Below are 23,719 nucleotides of genomic sequence, written 5' to 3'. Positions count from 1 at the left end.
AGCCCCGCCTTCCTCCGAAACACCCCTGCTTTTCTCTTGGCTTCCTTCAGGAAGTGCCTGGGCTGCTCTCCCCTTCTCTTGGCCGGGAGGCGCTGTCTTCGTGGCATGCTGGGCACACTGCGTACCTCACTCTGCAGGTGCCTCTGCCCGCCCTGCTGTCCTCTCTGGGGGGCTGGGCCTGTGTCTTTCAGCATCACCTCGTGAGTGGTGTCTGCTCGTGAATGAATCTACTCCAGTGCCTTTTTATTAAAGATAAAGTGAAATTGTATGTTTTGCCCAAAGATTTTTGGTGACCCGATTGAGTTTCTCAGCTCTTAGAATGTTCTTGGGGAAAATAGGAGGGAGATGAATGAAAGGGAAAGAAAAAGTCTTGACGGATCAGTTTCTATAGAAAAAGATGGGCTGTGGGCTGGTCAGGTGGGAATGAAGCTGCCCTGCTCATCTTGCTGTCTAGTTACTTGACTTTGGACCGTCTGTTAAATGAGCTCATCATTTATGGGAAAATACTTCACATGCATTATGTTCCAGGCTCTGTTTCACGGGCTGGGGATATGGCCATGAATGAATCAGACAGCAAGGGCCCTGGCTGTGCAGGGAGACAGACAGAGAGGGGTAAATAAAGAGGACGATCGCAGGTTAGGAAAAGTGGCGTTTTCACAGGTGGTGGTTTATTTAGCTGATTTGTTGTTTTAGAATAGTTACATCCAAACTGAAAAGTGCTTGCTTTTATTTTCATACTTCAAAATATAGATTCAAGTGGATGATTTATTTTTGGTCTTGTAGAGGATTTAAAAAGTATATTAAGGGAACTTTAAAAAAATTTTTACAACCCAGGTATGGTGGCACGCTCCTATAACAGTGGCTCAGGAGGCTGAGGCAGGAGGATCTTGAGTTCAAAGCCAGCTTCACAAAAGCAAGGCACTAAGCAACTCAGTGAGAGACTGTCTCTAAATAAAATACAAAATAGGGTTGGGAATGTGGCTCAGTGGTTGAGTGCCCTGAGTTCAATTCCTAGTACAAAAAAAAAAAAGTATGGGATCTTGGTTTATTAACTATATTCATAGAGTAAGATTGCTTCACTCCATTATACTGAGAATTAGTGTTTATGAAAAGTATTACCAGCTGTGTGTTTTTGAGAGGTGACATGATCATTTGGATTCTAATAAAAAAATAAATTTAGCATAATAAAATGCAATGAAATAAATAAAAAAAAAAACCCCTCTAGCCAGGCATAGTAGTGCACACCTGTAGTCCCAGTGGCTCAGGACTGGAGGATCTCAAGTTCAAGGCCAACCGCAGCAACTTATCAAGGCCCTAACCAACTTACTGAGACCCTGTCTCAAACATAAAAAATAAAAGGGCTTGGGATGTGGTCCAGTGGTTAAGCGTCCATGGATTCAGTCCTGGTACCAAAACAAAAAAGACTCAAGAAATCAGTGAACTAGTTGTTGTTCTTAAACTCCTCTGCTCAGACCTTAAGATATAATGCACTGGCTAGAACAGATTCTATAATACCTTGGGGAGGAATTTTGATTTCAGACTCTTGTTTTCTGATACTAAAGTATTTGGAAAAGACTGAAGAAGATGTAATAAATCTTGAGCTTAATCTGGGATAATGGACTGAAGTTTTCTACCTGTTCCTTTTTTTTTTTTTTTTTAAATCAAAGTCTCATTAATTGTGGTAGAAATGTAAAGGTATGGCTTCGTGAGATTTTCCTGCTCTTTTGTCAGAAATCTCAGATCTGCTTAGAATTTCGAGTTTATTGTGTGTGTGGAAGCCTGCTTCAGGTGCTGGGAATGGAGCACTTAGGGTCATAGAGCATGAAGGAAGAAATCGTTTGGCCTTTTTCTTGTTGTTTAAGTGGGTTACATTCTATTAGATATGAATATATTCTCACTGTAACATTCTAGAAGTATCGGAAAACAGAACAAGCTGTGGTAGCCTCTGTTTGAAACTCTTCTCTTCTTCTTGCTCCTCTCCTCCATGTTAACAATTCTAGATGTGTGCAGACGTAGATTCCTTATTTTTTTTTTAATAAACTCCTGTCCTCTCTACACAAGTGGAGTCTCTTTTTTTAAAAAAAATTATTTTTAGTTGCCAATGAACCCTTATTTATTTATATGCAGGGCTGAGAATTGAACCCAGTGCCTCACACCTGCTAGGCAAGTGCTCTACCACTGAGCCACCATCCCAGCCCCGTAGATTTCTGATTTATAATTTCACATAAAAACCCAAGAAACTTACTTGTCTTGCCCTTTAGAATTCCCTCTGGACCTTCAAACTGACGTGAAGCTGAGCTGAGGGCGCTTCTCCAGGGCCGGGCTCTTTCTTTGTTCTTAAGTGTGTGACTTTATTTAAAACAGTCCGCCTTGCTCAGTAGACTGAGTTCTGAGGACAAGAAGTCTTTTATTTATCTGGAAAACTGCATGGGGACTCATTATACGTTCAATAGACACCTGCTTTTGTCCTTTTTCATGATGGTCAGTCGTCTCTTCTTTTGAAAAGCCAACAGTGCAGAGGATCCAGGTTGGTTCCATCCCCCTGGATCACGACAAGTGTGTAAAGCTCACGTTGGCATTTTGTTTAGGTTTAGCATTTGGGGAAGTCAGCCTGACTTAGGATTTGGTTATGAGGGGTTGGCCTTGGGGATAGCTAAACCATGGCCTCTATTTTTATTTTTTTAATTTTTAACAGTTGATTCCTTTTGATCTGGGTTGAGCACCCAGGTCCAGATACAGCACACTTGGATTCCCGACCCTCCCTTTGCCTCCAAGCAACATGCACATCCCCCAAGAACCACTGTCTTGACCTCTGCAGTCAGAGGTTAGTTGGTCTGCTCTTGAGCTCAGTGTGGATAATTATTTGGCTCCCATGTCTTGAACTCAGCATAGCATTTTTGAAATCTGTGTTTTTGCATGGATTGAAAGTTTGTCCTTTTACACTGACGTGTAATAATCCACGGTGTGTGTTGCACTTTCCTTATCTATCCTGAGGTTTATGGATATTTGAGTTATTTCAGGTTTATAATTCTTACCAATGCAGGTGCGCTGAACTTTTTTTTTAAATAGCAATAAAATACACATAAAATGTATTGTTCCAAACGTTTTTAGGCGCCTACTTGAACAACACCGAGTACGCTCATTTTGACCTACAACCTCAATTACAATACAAGCGTTTTGTGGACCTGTGCACTCATTTTTTTTTCTGGGTTAATACGTAGGAGTGGAGTTCCTGATCTCCGGTGTTGAACTTTTAAAGAAACTGTTTTCCAAAGTGGTTGCGCTGTCTTCAACTCCCTCCCGCGGCCTGTAAAGGTTCTCTGCATCTTCGTCAGCACACGGTGTTGTGAGTCTTGTGAATTTCCATCCCACTGGACACTATCCCACTGGACACTTGTTAGGTTATAATTCATGACCCCCAGAAAACCCGCTGTGACACCCATGATTGGGACCGTGTGCAAAATGCGCAGCCTCCACTCCTGGCGAGGTTTTTGGTCTGAGTTGGAGACTGGTGTGTGTGTGTTTCTTGTCTAATTTCAGGGCAGAGGAAGTGACTTGGGTATTGTCAAAGGAGGGATTGTTTTTCCGAATGGGTAAATCCAAGCCATGGAAACCAGCAGGCAGCCAGATTGAGGGCTGTGAAGAAATCACCAACGTGGCACCGAGGGCTCTCTTTTGGGGGAGCGCTCTCCTTCAGGATCATGTTACTTTGCTGCATTTCTGCTTTGGTAGTGATTCATCCAACCACCAGCCTGTTAAAGTAAAGCCCAAGGATTAAGCTTTCTGAGCTCCAGTTTGATTTATCTTCTGGTTTGCTGGCCGTTCCCTCCTGAGGTTCTTTTACTCACCCCAGTCCCCAATTAGGAATGCCCTTCCTGCTCCCTCCCAGCCCCGTGGACTCAGTACATCCTTCAGCCGGAGCCCAGGCTCCCTTTATGAAATTTTACTCACGACATCTGACAGGCAGGAACTGCACTTTTAACCTTTTAAAACCTCAGATGCCGTTCCTCCTTCCACTGCGCGATGGCGTTCATGTGACCCTCCTTTGAATTGCTGTGGAGCTTAGGGTCCATAATACTCCCTTGGCCATTCAGTCACCTGGCATTTTATTATCTTGACAGTAAATAGAGTATGACTGGCTAAGAGCAAACAAATGGCCAGCACTCACACTTCTGAATAGGTGCAGTGTTCAAGCTTGTCTTCAAAACAGTTGCCTTGGAAAATTACACGTTACACCCAATGCTGGTTTTGTTAAAAATGGTGGCTAGTAATTAGAAAAAAACCCCAAACATAAAAGCGCATGTGTACACACACACACACACACACACACACACACACACACACACACTCTTGCAGAGCACATTCTATGTGTCAGGCACAGTCTGTGTAACTATGCCTGTGAAATGCAGATTACTAATCTGCTTTCTGTCCCGGCAGATCTCCCCATTTTGGATATTTTATCTCCAAGGAATCTCACATTATGTAGTCTTTTGTGATTGGCATCTTTCACTTAGCCTAATGAGTGGTGCTTGCATGTAGTTAGCACATGTCAGTACTTCATTTCTTTCTTTCATTTTATTTTATTTTTTCTGGTACCAGGGATTGAACTCAGGGGCACCCAGCCTCTGAGCCACATCCCAGCCCAGTTTTGTACTTTACTTAGAGACAAGGTCTCGCTGAGTTGCTTAGGGCCTTGCTTTTGCTGAGGCTGGCTTTGAACTTGCAATCCTCCTGTCTTAGCCTCCTAAGCTGCTGGGATTATAGGCACACGCCACCACGCCTGGCTCATTTCTATTGTTATTATTATTATTATTACTACTACTTTCTTCATTTATTGCCTTCAATGTGTTGCAGATTTTTTTTCTTTTTTTATGTGGTACTGGGAATTAGAACCCAGGGCTTTGTTTAGACAAACACTCTACCAACTGAACATATCCCCAGCCCTCATTTCTTTTTATTGATGAATAATTGTCCATCCGTGGATAGACCACGTTTGCTTTATCCCAAAGATAGAGTGTTTAAGAAGCAGTGCTAGCTCCTGGATAAAGCTTGGTTTGAGCAAGATGCAGACTACAGTGCCTTCTCTGCTGTTCTTCATCTGCGACAAAGCCAGGGCAAAACATGCCATTTGCTTTGCCGATTTGCCTTTGAGCTCCAGGAAAGCTGCTGGGATCTCAGCCCTAGGATGGAACTCCTGGAGCAGTAATAGAATGGGTGTATTTTTCATATCCCAGTGACATTTTCTGTTGAGTGATCTCTGTCTAATTCCCTGTTGATACATACTATATATGGTTTGAGAATGCTAAACATATTTCAAAAACTTCAGAACCAAGCGTCATTCATCCTAAACCGTAATGGGTTTTAGACTAAGCCTTCTGTAGTGTTGTTCTCAGTTGTCCTGGAGGTGGCTAAGATGGACTGCCATGCGCTAGTGATACTGATACTAGGTAGGCAAGCTACTTATAAGATTTAGATGAAATGGACTGCTGTAGATGAATTATAGAACACACAGTGATATCTAGTTATCATGAATAATCCATTCTGTCACAAAGTACCGGTTGAGAAACAGTTTGGGATAAAAGAAGCCACCTCTGGGACTGCTGAATTTTTGGAAGGAGAAACCTCTAGAAGTGAACATGTGATTCCTTCAGGATACGTTGTATTAGTCAGCTTTCTGTTACTGTGACAAAATACCTGAGCAAATCAAGTTAATAAGGAAAGAGGTTTGCTTTTGGCTCATGGTTTCAGAGGTGTTGGTCCACAGTTACTTGGCCTTATTGCTTAGGGCCTGAGGTGGCACAGTACAGTATGGTAGGCATGCAGGAGGTGTGTTTGCCTCATGGAGTCTGGAAAGCAAAGAGGGAGACAGGAAGGGCCCAGGGTACGCCCCCAGTGGCCTAACTTCTCCTACCAGGTCCTCTCCTCTTCAAGGCTCCACCACCTCTAACAGCACCACAGGCTGCCACTAAGCCTCAGCATGTGGCCTTTGGGGAACAGTCATCCAAGCCACAAACATGTGTTAATTGTTTTTTGTTTTATAAATATTACTTATAAATATTCATAAAACAAATTGAGACATTTTAAAGGTGAATCCTAAGACCATATCCCCTGGCCCTACTATATCCTCTGGCCCTCCCGGGGGCTGCTCTGACTCCATCCTTCAGTTTACTGTGGCATCTCAGAATGGGATCAGGGTGACTTTGGTTCTTTTAGGTCTAAGGATAATGAGTTGGCTTGGAGAAGGCTGCTCCTGTGTACACGTGCATGCCTGTGTGTGTGCGCCGGGACAGAGCCTACACACACACACACACACACAAACACAGCCCATGCGCCCCCACTGAGCCACACCCCCAGCCCAGTGGTTCTCCTTCTGGCAGAAGGTTTCTGCAGTTCGGTTCTGCAGTGTGAAAGTTCCCTCCCGCCCCTGAGAAACTCGCGGTTGGTAGTCTAGGTCCCCCTGTGGGCCTGATCCAGAGCTTCCCTGCTCTGCAAAACAGAACCAAGTGGGGAAAGCCCACAGAAAGAGAACAGCAGATGGCAAAGCCGTTTTCCCTGTGGGGAAACTGAGACTGGGCGGTACCAGGTCTCTTATCCAAGATCCTGATCTCTAAAGAGGCGGGCATTTAAAAAACGAAATAGAGAAGTGCATCTAGGAAACCAAGGCGACCTCTCCTGAAGGCCATTTTTAGCAATTGTCGTGTTGCTGTGGGCCGGAGGTGAGCCTGGCCCAGCTCTTGCTCTCGGCTCCTTGGTTCACCAGACGATCCCCAGGTGGACCCGGAGCACTGGTCTCCCTTCCACAGCACGGCCACCAAAGGTCCCTTGGGTGGCTTGGAAGGTCATGTGGTCCTGGTTGGTTGACCCCTGGTTGAACGGTTGTGAAAGTGGGAGGGGGACCAGGGAGGGAGACACTGGTGAGCCTGGGCCCTCCTGGGGCACGGCCAAGCACAGACTTTCAGGGATCCTAAGCACTTTGCGTTAGGCCTAGGCCTAGAACCCGCATTCTGCACAGGTCTCCCAGGCGGTTCTGCCGGGGGTGGCCCACCTGGAAAAGTGTCACACCACTCCGCAAAGAGGAGTGAGGACAACTTCTGCAGGTGGAGGAATTAACTTCCTGCCAAACTTAACTCATTCCCAAGGTTTTGGGAATACATTTGTCCTGTGAGGGGGTCACACCTGGGTTGCCATAGGCATGTTCGCGTTACCACTTATGGAACATCTGGGATAAAGGATAGAGTGGCACTTCAGTCTCCAACCCCGGTTATGAACTCTTTGCTGCCTCTGTTTCGTGCCTTGTCCCTGCTTTTCTACACATGATGGCGCTTCCACGCGGTCCCAGTGGGTGATCTCTTGTCTCTGTGAGGGGACGCCACGTATGTGTGGGTAAGTGTGGAAGCTAGGATTTGGGTGTGCGGGGTCCCTTCAGCCACTGTTGGGGCCCATGTCAGTCTAAGGTGGGCACTGCAGTGGACAGCTGTCTCTCTCTGGTGAGAAAGGTGGCTCTAGGAGCCTTTTGAGGTTGTTTGCTGAAATGGCAACTGTTCTAGTAAGTGAAGTGTCCTGCGCTGGAACAGCTTGAATGAGTGTAAGAGAAGCCCAGGCGTCTTTTTAGGCCTCGGTTCTCAATCCCGCAGATGAAAACGTCGCACTTGCCTCTGTCTCGGGTGTGGTGGGCTGTGCCATGGCATGTCTTGGAATCACTGATGCCACAGTTCCTAGAAAGCAGGATGGAAGTGAGATTGACAGACAGCCAGACCCTAAAGATTAACGGCACCGAGAAGAATAAAGAGCCCGAGACTTCATCATGAGATACGAGCGTCAGTGGTTGCAATCTACTCATCTATTTAATTTGCCACAAGTTAATATAGCCCAGTAGACCCCCCGAATGGGAATGTTTCAGTTTTGCTTTCTTCATTAGTCTAATTCCCATGACCTCATGTCAAGGCTGAAACCACTTAAGAACATTCTAGGATGGGAACCGTTTTAAAGCACTGTCAGCATGGCTTTAAAGACAGTAGGTTGGTAAGACACAGGTAGGTTCTGCACCCTATTAATAATGTGACATTACATTTCTTTGTTACGTAAAGCCATTAAATTAAGGCTCTGGGAAAACGCATGGAGTTTCGATGGACTTCACTATTGTTTGCTGCCTGGGTATCACATGGTGGGGGTTTAGCAGTGGCGGAGCCTCATCATCAACGTAGACTGGCCTATCAGGAAGCAGAATGGAAAGAGAATGGCTTTTAGGAGGACATTTGCCATCGAGTTGATATGCTTTTTAAAAGAGGAAAGGATGAGGCGGACATGGTGACCACATCTGTCATCCCAGCGACTGGGAGGTTGAGGCAGGAGGATCGAAAGTTTGAGGTCCACCTCAGCAATTTAGTGACACCCTATCTCAAAAATCAAAGATAAAAAGGGATAGGAGTGTAGTTGGGTGCTGAAGCACCTCTGGGCTTCATTCCCAATTCAGAAAGGAAGGAAGGAGTAGGTTGGTAGTCCTGGCACGTGTTAGGGCGTGGCGTGAACCGCAGACAGAACACGCAGGTCATCACATGATTCCATTTCTATGCAATGCCCAGAGTAGGCAAGCCCGCAGAGACGGGCGGAGACCGGTGGTTGTCAGGCTCTGGAGAGGGGACGCGGGAGCAACTGCTGATGGGGATGCGTTTCTTTCCCAGAGGATGAAGTGTCCTAAGATCAGATTGGCACCGCCCTGTGGGAACGCCGAGACACACTGGGTTGGCCCTTCAGTGTGGCTGTTAAAAACCTGGAGGTTTGGACTGGAGAATATTGTTACCAAATTCATTCAGTGCAAAATTCTTTGTTTTTTGACATTAAAATATTGTGCAAAGTAGTGGTCGTGGAATTAGAAACCCAATGGCACCTGTGAGTTTTATTTGTAATCAGTACTGGCTGTCTTCTTAGAGACAGACAGGCACCATGCATGTTGTAAACTAAAGCATCTGAACAGAGAATGAGTTGAGAGGGAGGGGCAGGGAGTTGGGGATTGGGGGTGGGCAGGGCAAAGTCAAAGAAGGCAAATACAGAGATGGCCACGTAGGCATGTGGCGGTGTGTGAAAAATGTCGTTTTTCTAGCCTGAAGGTCGCCGATGGCTCCTGCTAGCCCAGGAAAGATCAACCTTTTTATTTATCATGGCTCAGCGGGAAAGGCTGCTCTGGAGTTTGCGCACAGGAGAGTTTTCCCGGTGGCCAGTGTGATTGGAGGTGGGTGGAGGAAGGAACACCGTCCGCTCCGAGCTTTCTGGAAGAGCAAGCGCAGTTTCCACCTGCAGCGAGTGTTTCCCGTTCTGCTTTCCTCTGTGGCTCCTCTGGCCTTTGGGATTTGGTTCCCTGGCAAACTCCTGCTCACCCGCTATGACCCACTCCGTCAAACCCGACAAGGGGCGTAGAAGCTGAGGGTGTGGTCCCTGGAGCCAGAGCTTCTGGGTGCGAGCCCGGGCTGTGCTTTCTCCTGACTGTGGCTTTGGGCAAGTCGCTGGGCCACGGGCCTCCATCTCCTCCTCTTAGGATGAGTAGTACCTGTCCCAGATCATGAGCAGGATGTGGTGCACTTGCCTTCGTCGGGGACCTGGAGCACCCATGGGCGCCACATTAATGCTTCTGAGTGCTCCTGTCATCCCGATCATTAATTCCCGGCAGAGCGGGTGGCGCTCTCCTCTGCACCTGCATGCACGTCCATACTAACCACAGCTTGTGGAGGGGTGGGAATCCCTGTCCATTCCCTGCAGAGCCTCGAGCGTGGCCAGAACTGCGGCTGAGGTTCCATGTGTCAGTCATCCCAGGAAGTGTCTCTTAGGAAGGAGAAGAGATGTAATGGCTTCGGGGCCCCTTATCAAGGACAGTCTTTACTGCCCACAGGAGGGCCAGCAGGCTGAGGTGGTGTGAGGGGCTTCGAGGGCCGGGCAGGCGTAGTTGGGGTGGAATAAAGGGAGAGTGGTGTAATCGCGACTCAGCCTGGTTCTCCCACTTAGTGGCTCTAGCCCAACCCTAATGTGAAGCCCGCCAGCAGGCGTGGGGACCCTTCTCCGCCAACACCTGAAGTCTCCCGAGTTAAACTGCCATCTCTCAAAATGACGTCCTTCACCTCAGGGCGTAACTCTGCTTAGACACGGTTGCACACGGTTTGAGAGACACCTGCTGCTTCTTCAGCGGCCTCGGAATCCCCCCTCCACTTTTTTCTATGTGCAGAAAAGAGATGTGCCACGCTTCGTTTTTGGGGTTACCTACGCCTCTTCCCGTCTATGGAAAAAGCACTGGAGTCTCTGTTGGCATTCTGTTTTGCGCAATTAGTGTGAAGATGGGGGCTCGAGGAATGTCATCGAGCCCCTTAAGGTGAGCGCGGGCGCCTCTGGCCCCGGAGCCCTTGCTCCCTGCTCCGGCTCAGCTGCGCCTTTGAAGTAGCGCGCGGGCCTTTCATCTTCCATCATTTTCACTTAATGACAGCCCGGCCTTTGATCAGCACAGTTTTCCTCTTTCTTTGGCTTCAGGATAAGTCACTTGGAGGTAAAGAGGGACTTGAAGCAGGCCCAGCCATGGCCAGGACTTTTATGAGCACAATGGCGAGTTTGCCCTGTATCTTAAGTAAATATACCAAAGGGGAGGCGGCCCTTCCTGGCCCCTCATTGATAAAATTTACTCAGTGGATAATGTAAACTGAAAGAGGCCGGGTTGGGAGGATGGAAAGAAATAGAAATAAAAAGTCAGCAACACCCACTTCCCTCAATATTTTCTCGTTGTTTGTTTTGGGGGGCGCTGCTCACTCTGCATTTGCTCTAGAAAGCTTGTCACAAGAGAGTGGGGACGTTTGATTGTACATGCTAATGGAATATTCCTTTCTTGGTATTTTTTGACGTCGTAGTTTATTATTTAATAGTCCCTTTCTTGGAGTTTAGTGAGGCTACAGAGAGTTCTCCTCATAGCCGTGGGGTGGCTCCGTGGTGGGGACTCCAAAGTCCTGGGTTCCATCCCTGCCCCCCCCCCCCCCAGGAGGGGACCATGTTCTGGATGAGGTATGATTCTTGCATAAGAGTGTTAAGATTTCCAATTAATGTAAAATCTGAGGAATAAGTCTGCAGTTGACCATTTCAAAAGCAACTCAGGGATTCACCAGCCCTTTGCTTGTGCGTCACAGCATTTTAATGCCAGTTTTCTTAATGTGAATTGAAAATACACTTTGATGTTATTCTCATCCAGATATGAAATTCACTGTTGGCTGCTCTGGCAAATCTCCAACAGAATGTTTTAATACTTTCTCAAGCTAGTTAGTATGCTTCTGTTTATTTTTAAGAGATGGTTCTTAAGAGATACTCCTGCCTCAGCCTCCTGGGTAGCGGGAACTGCAGCGCTCACCACTGGGTCTGGCTTAGCAGTTTTAGATTCCAGTTCTAATAGTCTCTTAGTTTTTTTGGTTGGCGATTGCAAGCATCTTCTAATAATAGCTAACGTAAGCTGTAACAATTGAGTAAAAACTGCCCATAAAAGGACTCTGAAATATACTATGTACTATGAAAAAATTCAACACAACTCATTCATGAAGGACAGCATGTTGTAATTTTGAAGAATTGGTTTAACATAGGGTAGTTTTCATTTGCATTTTAAATCACTCTGCAGAATTTTTCTTCTGTAAACATGAATTATTATTTGAGATGTTTGGTGTTCTTCACGATTCAGCTCTTGCCCAGGAAATGGTGAGTGAATGAGTGTTGGCCACTAAGACAAGAGACATTGGTCTTATGTCAGGAACATGAGTTTTAGTTCGTCTCCAACACTAAAAGGATATTATTATTAGGGTATTAAAAGGACCAGGACAGTGGCAAAGATGTTGGTGTGGGTTTAATTAGACTCTGTGGATCAGCCTGTGGATCTTAAATGCTGCCTGCACTCTCATGGATCCTGAGGTTTCCTTTTTTATGTTGATGAGCTGGGGAGAGCTGTAGCTTTCTGGCCTTTTCAATCCATACAGTTTCCTAGCAGTTTCCTAGCTTATAAAGATGGGAAGCCCCATATTGTCGAGAGAGTCACAGGCAGAAGACGGGAGGAGTGCGGGGCACACACGCCAGCTGAAACGCTTTCCTTAAACTCTCCATCCCTGCTGAGTGACTCCTTACCAGAGCCCTGTCCACTTGCTTCACTGGAGGCCCAGGTGCGTCCATCGGAGACACCAGCCCGCCCAGTGCTGTCCGACCTGCCTCAGAAGTTTCTCTCTCTGCACCAAGGCCCGTATAGGGCGGGGTCTGTCAGTTCCCTGCCAGGGCCCTCTGGTTTGCTTTAGCCAAATCTGCCCATTTCAGTTCTTTGGACGATGAATATTGATATAGCCTACATACACAAAAGCTCTTTGGGGTCCTTAATGATTTTTTTTTTTTTTGATTGGCAACAGCTTAATTGAGACGTAATTCATACCACACACAGTTCACCCATTCGAAGAGCGTCTTTTATCTTGATATTGATGTTTTTCTTTATAGTTATTCTCATGACTTTTCTTTCCCACTAGAACTAAAGTTCGTGAAGATCAGGTCTCTTTCTCTCGATGTCGTCTATGTGGAAATGCTGCTTCCTGATCAGAGCAGACTTGTAGTGATTGGTAACCAGGGCGCCTTCAGCTCCGGTCTCTTGCATTACAAATAAAAGGTGCTTCATAAATGAGTAAGAGCTTGAGCGATAATGACAGAAGTGCACACCCCCATGCTCTTGCTGCAGAAGAGAAAAAAGTTACTTTGTTATAGCAGAGAAATCTGTGGGTACCACCAGCTGGTTGAGCTCACCTCCCCCCCTGCTGGGGTGCCCTGGCTGCTGAGGGAGTGGGTGCTGTGGGAGTGGGTGCAGTGGCAAGTTCTCAGATCCTTTTTTGTACTATTCTTGCCAAAAATATTTAACTCAGACCTGATCATGAGGAAAGGATCAGACCATCTAAAATCAGAGGATAGTTAGTTGGTCTGGATTATTTAAAAACCCCAATGCCATGAAAAAGGGGAAAAAAATGACTCTTTCAGATAAAACGAGACCTGAGTACACCATTGAACAGCGTGCAACACCCCATGCCACCAAGAAAAGAAGACCCAGTCCTGTCGGGGAAAGTTGAATAGGGATCCGCTATCAGATAACAACGATACATCACTAGGTAGGGGTAGTCCAGGGCGTGGTGGCCATGAAGGAAAGTGTCTCTATTCTCAGAAGACACGTGTGGAGGTATTTGACCTCTCCAAGCTTTAAAGTTTTTTTTTTTTTTTTTTTTTTTTTTTTTTTTTAGCAGTTATGCTGCACGTGGTGGTGCACACTGGTGATCCAGTAACTCGGGAGGCTGGGGCCAGAGGATCACAAGTTCAAGGCCAGCCACTTTCCATTGACTTTCAAATTTTTTGAACTAAAAAGTTGGAAAAAATAAACTCATTTCTTTAGGCTCTTCTAGTGGGAAGGTTTCCAAAATCTTTAAAAAGCTTCAGTTTACCAGTCTTTATGGTTATTAGGCTCTTGAATTGTGTGACTGCCTGTGTTTTTAATGCTGTTTTCATTCCGTTGGATCGGGGCGTCTTTGAACTTGATGTTCCTATTTTTAATACTTGGAAAATTCATTCTATGGCTTTTGAAACCAGTGAAAATTTTGGCAACAGTAAATAAGGGAGTGAGTTAATAAACCTCTGCGGGGCATCAGAGTAACTTTCTGAGACATTTGACTTAGGGTTTTTGTCCCTGCCTACTCCAGCTCTGCCAGGGATTTGGAGCTGGTGATGAGATCATGTTGAGCGTTAGTAGACCCGTGTGTGACGTTCAGCAGTCCCTTCCTCCAGTTGGTGAGAGAATTTCAAGTTGGTTCTTGGGCACATCATCTTCCTACTAGAACAACTATAGAGAGCGGGGTTGCTGATTTACCTTTGGAGGCATTGTGACAATCATGATGGTATGGCAGACAAAACTAAAACAAGAAGCAGTAGTTTTTGAATTGGAGCTGGACAATTTTATAATTTCTTGTAGAATTTATGCCAGTGCAGCTCAGCTCAGGTAGATGCTATCTGTATTCCTCCATTTTTCTATAACTATAGTGAAATGCCAGAGGCAGGGTAGTTTTATAAAGAAAAGAGGTTTGTTTAATTTATAGTTTTAGAGGCTGATGGTCCAATCAGCATGGTGCAGCTTCTGGTCAAGGCCTTGCTTGGTTGTGTTACCTTATGGTGGATGGCAATAGTGGGATTGTGTGGGGGAGGAAAAGATGACATCATCAAACAATTTGCCAGAGGTTCTGAGGTCCTACCGTCCCTTCCATGGGCACATTTCCATTTGAACTGAGGACCTCCCAGTAGGTTCCACTTCTTAAAGGCCCTACTTCCCAATTCCACCACCCTGAGGACCAAGCCCCCAACACATGAACCTGTGGTCACCCTTAAACCATTTCCAGACTGAGGCTGTTTCAAAGGAGAGGCTCTCGGGGGCGCTGGCGAGAGGCCTAGAGTTGGCTTTGAAATGAGGGCTGAATATGAAGTGGCAGAGGACACGGAGTGGGTTCTGGAGAGGGAGAGGGCGGAGCAGAAGCGAGCCCAGCACTGGAGCAGGCAGGACGGAGCAGGGAGCGCCAACTGTGTGCTGGGCGCTGGGGCTGGTGTCATGTGGACCCCGTCACACGTGTGGGGACAGACCTGGGGAGGCAGCCAGGCCCTGGGGGAGCCGAGGGTGCTCTTGACAGTGCTCCTGGGCACTGTGCCCTTGGTTCATGAATGGCGAGAGTGACATCGGAGGCCCCCTTCATCCCACCCTCCTCAAAACACAGGAGCCCTGGCAGCTGACGGACCTCAACACGCAGTGCTGCAGACTGCCTGGGCTCCTCAGGTCTCACTGGTTCTTATTCTCTCTGTGTCTGTCTGTCTGTCTGTCTGTCTCTCTCTCTCTCTCTCTCTCTCTGTCCTGGTGATGAAATCCAGGAGTTCACCGAGGAGCATCCCCAGCCCTTCTTCATTTAGTTTGACACAGGGTCTCGCTCCGTTGCTCAGCCTGGCCTCAAACTTGGGATCTTCCTGCCTCAGCCCCCTGAAATGCTGGGATTGCAGGTGCCACTGTGATGGGGTCCTCCTCCTCCTCCCCCTCCCCCAGTGGTCAGTGATGATTTTCTCTAAGATACAGCCCACTCAGGGACTGTGACCCCGCCATTCCCTCCAGAGTTTCTTTCAAATACAGAGCGGTTTGAAGATGCGCGTACCAACTTGCGACCTCAGATACTTGACGTGTGGCTTAGCAGACGGCCTGAAGAGAACATTTCTTACCAAACACTTGGAGGGAATAGCTTTTCCCCCAGCCTCATTCCTGTGTCCTGCCGCTGGAGGAGGCCCTCAGGAGGCGGGCCCCGCCATGACAGGGGTCTGAGTAAGCCTCCTCTCCGCTCCGGCTCAGCGGCTCCTTCTAACCATTTACAGGCTCCACCAGGGAGGAAATGGAGCCCCTTGCCAAGTTCCTGCCTCTAGAACCATCTGCAAACAATTTACTTTCATAACTCTCCTCCTCCTCATTAACAGTAGACTGTTACCAAAGTGGATTTGCAAGTCAACACAGGGAGGCTTTCTGCCTGGCCTGAAGAGCCTCTTCCACTCGGGGGGCTCCGTGCACCTGGCCCGAGAGGTCCCGGAGCTGCTCCTCGGGTTCAGGCCCATGCCCATGGAGGGACCTGTGTCACAGTGGCCATCATTGTCATCTTCAGGCAGACTGTGTGTCCCTGCACATAAAAGCAGGTCTTGGCCTCCCAGTGACAGCTGCTTCCCTACGGTACTCCGGACCCTTTGAGGCTGCTGGCAGACCACAGTCCAGGGAGAGGAGGGCCAGGAAGAGGAGACGGTGGGTGTTAGGTTGGGGGGTGGGAAGGTGATAGGTGCTTTTTTTTTTTAAATTTTTATTTTTTTTAAATACCAATAATGATTCATGAGGCCAAACCCAACGTAAAACCCGGGTAGCCTGAGCCGCAGTCTGTGCACATTGCTGTAGCTGCACCTGAGTTTTCTTCATGCTGAAATGATAGCTGTGGTCAGACAGGAACTTGAACGTGCTGACCGCGGGCTGATCCCACCCAGGTTACTGTACTGTGGTTCAGCAGGGTAAGTGAGATGGCGGGACTTCTCTTCAACCCCACGGACAGCAAAATGATTTTAAGCAGTGTAGAGCTTGCCAGTTACGTGAATGGCAATGTCTGCATGTGCTTGTCACAACTTTTTATTTAGAGTATTTTTAGTTAGTGCTTTTTTTAAAAATAATACTGGGGATGGAGCCCAGGACCTTGCACATGCTAAGCAAGTGCTCTTCCACTGCGCATCATTCCCAGCCCTTTCAATTATTATTATTATTTTTTTTTAAATTTTGAGACACGGTCTCGCTAAATTGCCTTGAACTTGTGATCCTCCTGCCTCAGCCTCTGGAGTTGTTGGAACTACAGGGATGCACCATTGTACCCAATTTAGTGCTTTCTGATATCCAGACTAACTTTTCCATTCAATCTATTTAAAACTCTTTGGTATATATTCACAATCATGCTGAGAATTAAAGTTGACATTTCTTTGAAATAAAAAAGTTTTTATACTGTTTTCCCCATTCCCTGTGAGATCATAGATATTCAAAACCAGAAGGGAGTCAGACACAGTGGCACACGCTGGTAATCCCAGCGACTTGAGGCTGAGTGAGACAGGAGGATTGCAAGTTTGAGGCCAGCCTCACCAACTTAGTGAGACCCTAAGCAACTTAGTGAGATCCTGTTTTAAAATTAAAAATAAAAAGTGCTGGGGATGTGGCTCCGGGGTTAAGCACCCCTGAATTCAATCCCCAGTACCCAAACAAAAACAAAGCCAACCCCCCCAAAACAAAAACAAAACCACAACACCTCAGGAGGGAATACAGACTCCCCCAGCCCCTCACGCATCAGGATTGGTTCTGTTTGGAGTGGGTCACACTCCAGAGCCCTGACTCCAAGTCCCGGTTAGTGAAGGGGTTCCCAGTGCACCCTCCTCCCCTGCAGGAATTGTGGGAGCTCAGGGTCATCCATCTGGTCAGTGCAGAGGAGGTGAGGAGCCTAGTTGGACTGCCACGTACCCAAGCTCCTCTGGGAGAGCCCCCAGGGCTCCCTGTGCCTTTGGGGTGAGGCATAGTGTGCATCTGGGTGCTTTTCCTGGTGCCGCGCTGAGAAGCCAGGGCCCACCCTTGTGCTTCCCCCGGCCTTGGTGCTCAGACTGTCATGTCAGCCAGGCCGGCCTCGGAGCCCACTCGGGTAGACGGGAGGATGGAGGGTGCTTCCAAGGTTTCGAGGGCTGAAACCTTGGGAAGGTCTTCCTGTCCCCCGCCCCCTTGCCTTTTCTCCCTCCCTCCGTGCATGAGTTTCCTGGGGTCGTGACAAACATTGGGGTCTGAGGAACTTAAGCAAAGAGGTTTTCTCTCCCACAGGTCGGGGTGCTGGAAGCCCAGGGTCAGTGTGTCCACTGGTTGTTGGTCTGAGCCTCTCGCCGTCTCCACCCTCTCCCTGCCCGGTGTCTGTGTCCTGGTCTCTTCCTCTTACATGGGCACAGTATTGCTGTCGGGCCCATGTGACCTCATATCACTTTAAGGAACTTTTCAAAGTCTGTCTCCCAATGGGTCACATTCTGAAGTCCTGGGTGCTGGGACTTTGGAGGGGACAGACTTGGACCCCCACTTCCTTCCTTTCCACTCTGTCTCCCCCACGTGCCCCCCCCCCCCCGCCCCAGCTTCCCCCCAGTTGTGTCTTAACCCCTTCACCTCTTACGCACTCTGCATACCTAGGAAGCACATGAAACTCGGGGACTCCAGCCCAGGCTCCTCCTGCAGCCTCTGTTGATCAGCTTTGGGGCCTGGGGCACGTCACTCAGTCCTCCAGACGCTGGTTTCCTTGCCTTCGGGTCGGGGGTTGCCCGCTCGCCTCACAGGACTGGGCTAAGGAGATGCCAGGATAACAGGTGACATTGGAAATGCTCTGAAAGTGAAACGTGCTGGCTTGGATACAGGCAGGCCCCCAGCGCGGGGTGTTGGCACGGTCACGTGGAGGACTTGAAGTTCTAGGTAAAATGGCGTCTGTCCACCCGCACAGGTGGTGTTGCCGTGTTGTGTGTCCATCCTTCCTGGCGTTCTTTGTGGTCAGCCGTGAAGGGGTGGTCAGGTGCTCAGGACAGCCCGGCCGGCTGCACGGGCCACGCTGATCTGAGGTTTGACCTCTCGGATCTGAGGTGGGACTCGGGAAGCAGAGGGCTGGGTCTGCATCCACCTTGAGAGTGACGTTGTGAAAGGGACTTTGTGGGTTGGGGGCTGGTGGGGACAGAGCCAGTGACCCAGTGGTAGAATCTCTAGTGATCCTGGTGCCACTGTGTGGGTCTGTTGTATGGTGTTGCCTGACAGCCCTCCTCTTCATCACACACACACACACACACACACACGCCCCAGGATGGGGTTGGCCACAGGTCCAACTGTTTGAGAGAAGTTGACTTGGCTGGTCCCCCGTCTCCTCTGGCTCTGGTCTCTGAGACAAAGGAGTATTATCTGAGACAAAGAAAGGAATAAGCCCCGCCTGTGGGCTCCTGCCCAGTACAGTCATGGCCTGGGACACGTGGGATGAGCCGTGAAATATTGCGCTGCAGCTCTGCTCCGCTCCGGTTCTTTTATCAGGGTGCCTCTCGCTGGGAGGGTGATGTCAGCTGGGCTGCCGGGGGCTGTGGTCAGACGGGAGACAGATCAGCGCCGTGGGGAGGCTTGGAGAAGCCAGCTGTGGTTTTATGTCTTAGATTTAGGTTCAGACATGATAAACAGGGTGGGGTGAGGGGGGGAACATAAAGCCTCCATTGGGTAAGGTTCAGAGACTTTTGCCAAAAAAAGATCTATCCTTAAAAGTTAGAGCCAGATAAGCCGGGCGTGGTGGTGCACACCTGGGATCCCAGCGACTCAGGAGGCTGAGGCAAGGAGATCGCCAGTTGAAGGCCAGCCTCAGCCTCAGTGCTGTTCTGAAAGCCTTCCCCGTTAGGCTCTGTATTTCATCTTCTCTCAGATGAACCATTATTTTATGTCCCGCTAAGAAGTGGTCTCATCCATTAAATGCGCCATTTGAGCATAAGAAAAACTTGAGCCTTGGCAGTATTACGATGTAGGAAGGGGAGAGCGTTTAGAATCCTTCACATACGAAGATAATACAATTAGGAAGGGAGCCTCTTTTCTCTGAATCACCTTGCTGAGGGCTCTGCTCCTTTCTGACTCTGAAGGCAGAATTTTCTTGTGATGTCTGTCCCCACATAGCACATCAGAAAACCGAATGATTCTGCCTTTCCTCTCTTGAGTTAAACTTTTCCTCACTGAAGTATGTATATGCTGATTCTTGTAAAACGCTGGGCCCAAATGTTTGCTTATCTTCAATTGAGGGGGAAAGTATTTAAGGAAGATTTTTGAACCATTCATTTGAACTATCACCAAGACTAAAAAACAGTGCTTACATAAGTTTTGCATGTAGCAGGCATTTTTCTTCAGTAACACACACCTGGATAAAATTATCTTCATTAAAAACTCCAAAGAGGGCTGGGCTGGGGCTCAGGGATAGAGCGCTCACCTAGCACGTTCAAGGCCCTGGGTTCGATCCTCAGCACCACATAAAAATAAATAAATAAAATAAAGGTATTGTGTCCAACTACAACTAAAATACATATATATATATATATATATATAATGAAAAGGTCAAAGACATTTTCTTTTTAAAATAGGATCTCTTTAGTTATAACTGTGAGTTAAAAGGTAGTTAAATGGCCAGGCGCAAGTGCTGCACGCCTGTAATCCCAGGGGCTCAGGAGGTTGAGACAGGAGGATCATGAGTTCAAAGCCAACCTCAGCAACTGCGGGGCGCTAAGTAACTCATTGAGACCCTGTCTCTAAATAAAATACAAAATAGGGCTGGGGATGTGGCTCAGTAGTTCAGTGTCCCTGAGTTCAATCCCTGGTACCTCCCGCCCCCAGAAAAGGAAAACATGTCTGACTTGAGTATCACAGAAAGATGATACCACAATGTCAAGACTTTTTTATTTTTTTTAACTCAGGAAAAATTCCTGTTCTTATTCATTTAACAGTTAAGTGTGAAAAGCCCAAGAGAGAAAAGGATGCGATAACATTGGAGTCTTCGGTTATCTTTTTATTATTTGGGGGTTGCATCTCTACACTGTCTGGTTCGCCCGAAGCCTGCACGACGTTGGCTTTCCTACGTTTTAGAGCCGTGCGACCTTCCCACAATTGATTGCAGAATATTTTTATCATCCCCAGTAGAATCCCGGCACCTGTTAGCTGTCACTTCCCAGCCCCCCTCCTAGCCCACAGCCACGCTAATCTACTCTGTGTCTCTAGTGGGTCTGGTCTGGACATCTGATAGAAACGCAGTGACACGTGGCCTTTGCCTCTGGCTTCCTTCTTACCTCCCTGCTTCCCAGGTTCATAGAGGCCACGGCACCAACGGGACTTCATTCCTTTTAATGGCTGAATTATGTCTCCTTGCTGGGATATATACCGTATTTTTAAATTTTTTTATTTGCTGTCCTGGGGATTGAACCCAGGGGGTGTGTACCCCAGAGCTGCATCCCCAGCCCTTTTTATTTTGAGACAGAGTCTCACTAAGTTGCCAGGGATGGCCTGGAACTTGCGATTCTCCTGCCTCAGCCTCCCCGAGTGGCTGGGGTCACAGGCGTCTGTGCCCAGGTTAAGTTCTCTTTTCATTGCTGACTTATGAGAGCTGCTCATGTAAATGTATTATTGAATAGATTTTATTCCTTATTCTGTGGCATCTTAGATCTTTAATATAACCTAAAAATCTGTCACCTGCCTGTACCATTGCCTCATTCCTTCATGTGAGCATTGTGGTGTGCACGGACGGTGTTCTGTATTCTCAGATACATAAAATAAATGATCCCTTCTTCAAGGAGCACAAAACAAACTAGGAAGGCAAGCGCCACCACGATAGATTTTAGTGGAAAGAGATGTTCGGATTGAGGAATCGAGGACGAGGTCTGGAAGGAGGTGGCTTTTGAAGTGACTCTGCAGGACACAGACTTTAGATAAGAGGAGCCTGAGGGGAGACCCTGGTGAGGGTGTGGAGGGTGGACCTTGAGTTCTGTGTGCAGTGGTGACTGTTTAACTTCTAGGGTTAAAAGTGTGAGGGCTCAGAAAGGGTGGCTGTGCCTGGACAAACAAGGAAGGACCTGGCTGTCATTTGTGAGAGCAGAAGCAGTCTGGGCATGGCTTCCCAGTGACTGCTGGGCGTCGGAGATGGGGTGGATGGATGTGCTGAGGACAGTGCTTTGAGAGATGGCACGAGGGGACGGTGCAGAATGATGGCGGGGAGCAGGGTTTCTGTCTTGCCGTCTGACAGACGACAAGACCTGCCATTAAGAAACCTGTGACAATTGTTTCATCTCATGGTTTCCAAGTCTGTTGGAACCCAGGGTCACCTGTATCTTTCTCAACACACACAACAGTCGAGGGTCACGCTTTGGTTTTGCTGGGTTAGTATCACAATCCCATGTGTAATGACGTCTTGGTAAATGTTGGTCGGTTGGTCACTTGATTGATTTCGGGACTGTGGCTCAGTCCCTCTAAGGGCTGGAAGGTCTTACCTGGCCCAGGCCCTCACTGTGGGAGGCCAGAGAGTAGAAATGCACGCAGGAAGAGCAGGATTGGAACACAGGTGTCTTGAGTCCCCCGACCAAAATATCTGATGAGTTTAACTAAATAATTATGTTGTGTGTTTGCTGGGATGGAACCTGAGGCCTCCTGCATCCCCAGCCAAGCGTTCCCCAGGCTCCTTCCAGCGCAGCCTCCAAGATGCTGATGTGCTGCGACTCCAGGTCACCTCCAGCTCAAGGGTCATCTAGGGCGCCTCCTGTGGTCCCTTCCCCACTCCCTGGTTAGGGATCTCCAGTGCTTTCTGAGAATTGCTATGGACTTTTTTCTTTTCAGTCGTTAGACTGAGCAGTGCATCCGCTTGATGAACTTTGAAATGCCAATGATCACAAGAATTTTTACTAGGATGGCCCTGGAGCCCCGAGGGGGAGGGAATGTTGTTCTTCCCAGGAGCCTTTGCTCTCCGTGCCACAGTGTCATGAATGACGAGCTCCTTTTTTGGACGGATCTGACTTTGTTGCCGTGACGCTTGTTTTCCATAGCGACTTCTGTTGCCACCCAGCAGTCGGCTGATGAAATGGTGGCCAAAGCTCAGGGGTCCACAGAGCTCCCTCCTCCCCGCCCCTCGGCTCCAGGCCAAGTTGCTGAGACACCCTGGGCACAGTGTGGTAGGCCAGGCCACTTTGACCTGAGGTTTGAGTCACACTTGCTGTTTCCTGGGGGTCCGTCATCAGGGATCCCCAGAAAGTTGCCTGGTCAGTGGAAGTTTTACCTGGGGACACCCTCTTTTCTCTCCGTGGAAGGAGGAGGACAAGAAAAAAGGGGGATGTTTGGAATTAGTATTTTCTAATTTACCAAGGTAGAAGGATTATCTTTGCTTTTTTTTTTTTTTTTTTTTTAAATACAAAAGCTACTCGGTAGGAAGTGATGGTCAAACCAGAGTCATACCGACTTTCTAAGGGTCGCAGCCTAGCCTAGGATTAGGTTGGTTTTTTATTTTTTGTATTTCATTTAGAATGGAAAGTTCCAGTTTGTTTTGGGGCCAGAACCCTTATAAGAAGCCATGCCTGGAGGTGTCCGATAGGTCAGTGTATATTTGTGAGTTTATATCTTGCTGACTAAATTGGCAGAGTTTTTATTTTTCCTGGTAAATGGTCAGAGGCTGTTCCCTCCCTCCTTCCCGTAACAAAATGGCATTTGTCGTGTGTGTATGAAGCCAGTGTCTGTTAAACCCACGACACATCTGTGATGATCTGAGCAGGAGGGGTGGCAGACAGAGATTGCTTTTCTTAGGTGCCACAGGGCCTCGATGAGTTGCCTCCATCCCAGTATGACTCTCAAATTGTGACCAAAAGGAAACAGAACTGCTCAGGCCTCAGAGACCAAGACATATTGCACAACAAAAGGGTTATTATTTGTGAAAAATCGAGGTGCCCGCCCCCGTGGGACTCAGAGAACTTGACGTTCATTTCACTTGAAATAATTATCACTCTTGGTGACGAAGTTTGGAAGGTACACACAAAATTGTTATCAATGAGAAAGTTCACACTTGCTTTAGTTCATAGTGAGACACTGAGTTATCATCTGGGACAAAGCCTGTTAACATAGTGGTTGTAGAAAACACCAAGGTGTCAAATCACATCAAAATCAGAATTGCAATTTGGGCGTCTGACTTTGAAAAGTGTCTGGAGAGTGGTACCTCTGCCCCCCACAGGTTAGACACTGAAACCTGGTGCTGATAACCAGACCAACGGCGTCAGATTTTCACAAGCCGTTTCTAGGAATAAAATGTTTATTTCTCATTAAGCAATGTATTTTTCTTCCTTTTCACTTCAGGGGCAAATGTGAACTGTTAGCCCATATGTTTTCCTTGTTCTGAACAAAACCCAAAAAATATACCAAAAATATAATAAAAGCATAACAGGCCAGAGAAGGTGGCTTGGCGTGGCGGTCGGTGGACTCGGGAGGGCGTTCTCCTGGCGGAGGGAGCCGAGTACCTGGGAGTCGGGGGCCTTCCATGTTTGAAATTAGCCTTTGAAGTTGTTGGTGGCAGATGCTGTTTTCCTCCCTCTCTGCTGT

At 47.8% G+C, this 23,719-nt stretch overlaps 1 protein-coding gene across 4 annotated transcripts in view; it reads left to right on the top strand.

Moving 5' to 3' along the window:
• Positions 1-23,719, top strand: part of VGLL4 (vestigial like family member 4) — a 135,589-nt gene that overhangs the window by 78,670 nt on the left and 33,200 nt on the right. The gene's annotated exons all lie outside the window — the stretch shown is intronic.

The sequence above is a fragment of the Spermophilus citellus genome (genome assembly GCF_964194105.1).
Source record: "Spermophilus citellus genome assembly, chromosome: 19".
Taxonomy (NCBI): Eukaryota; Metazoa; Chordata; class Mammalia; order Rodentia; family Sciuridae; genus Spermophilus; species Spermophilus citellus.
This window is presented reverse-complemented; position numbering and strand designations above follow the sequence as displayed.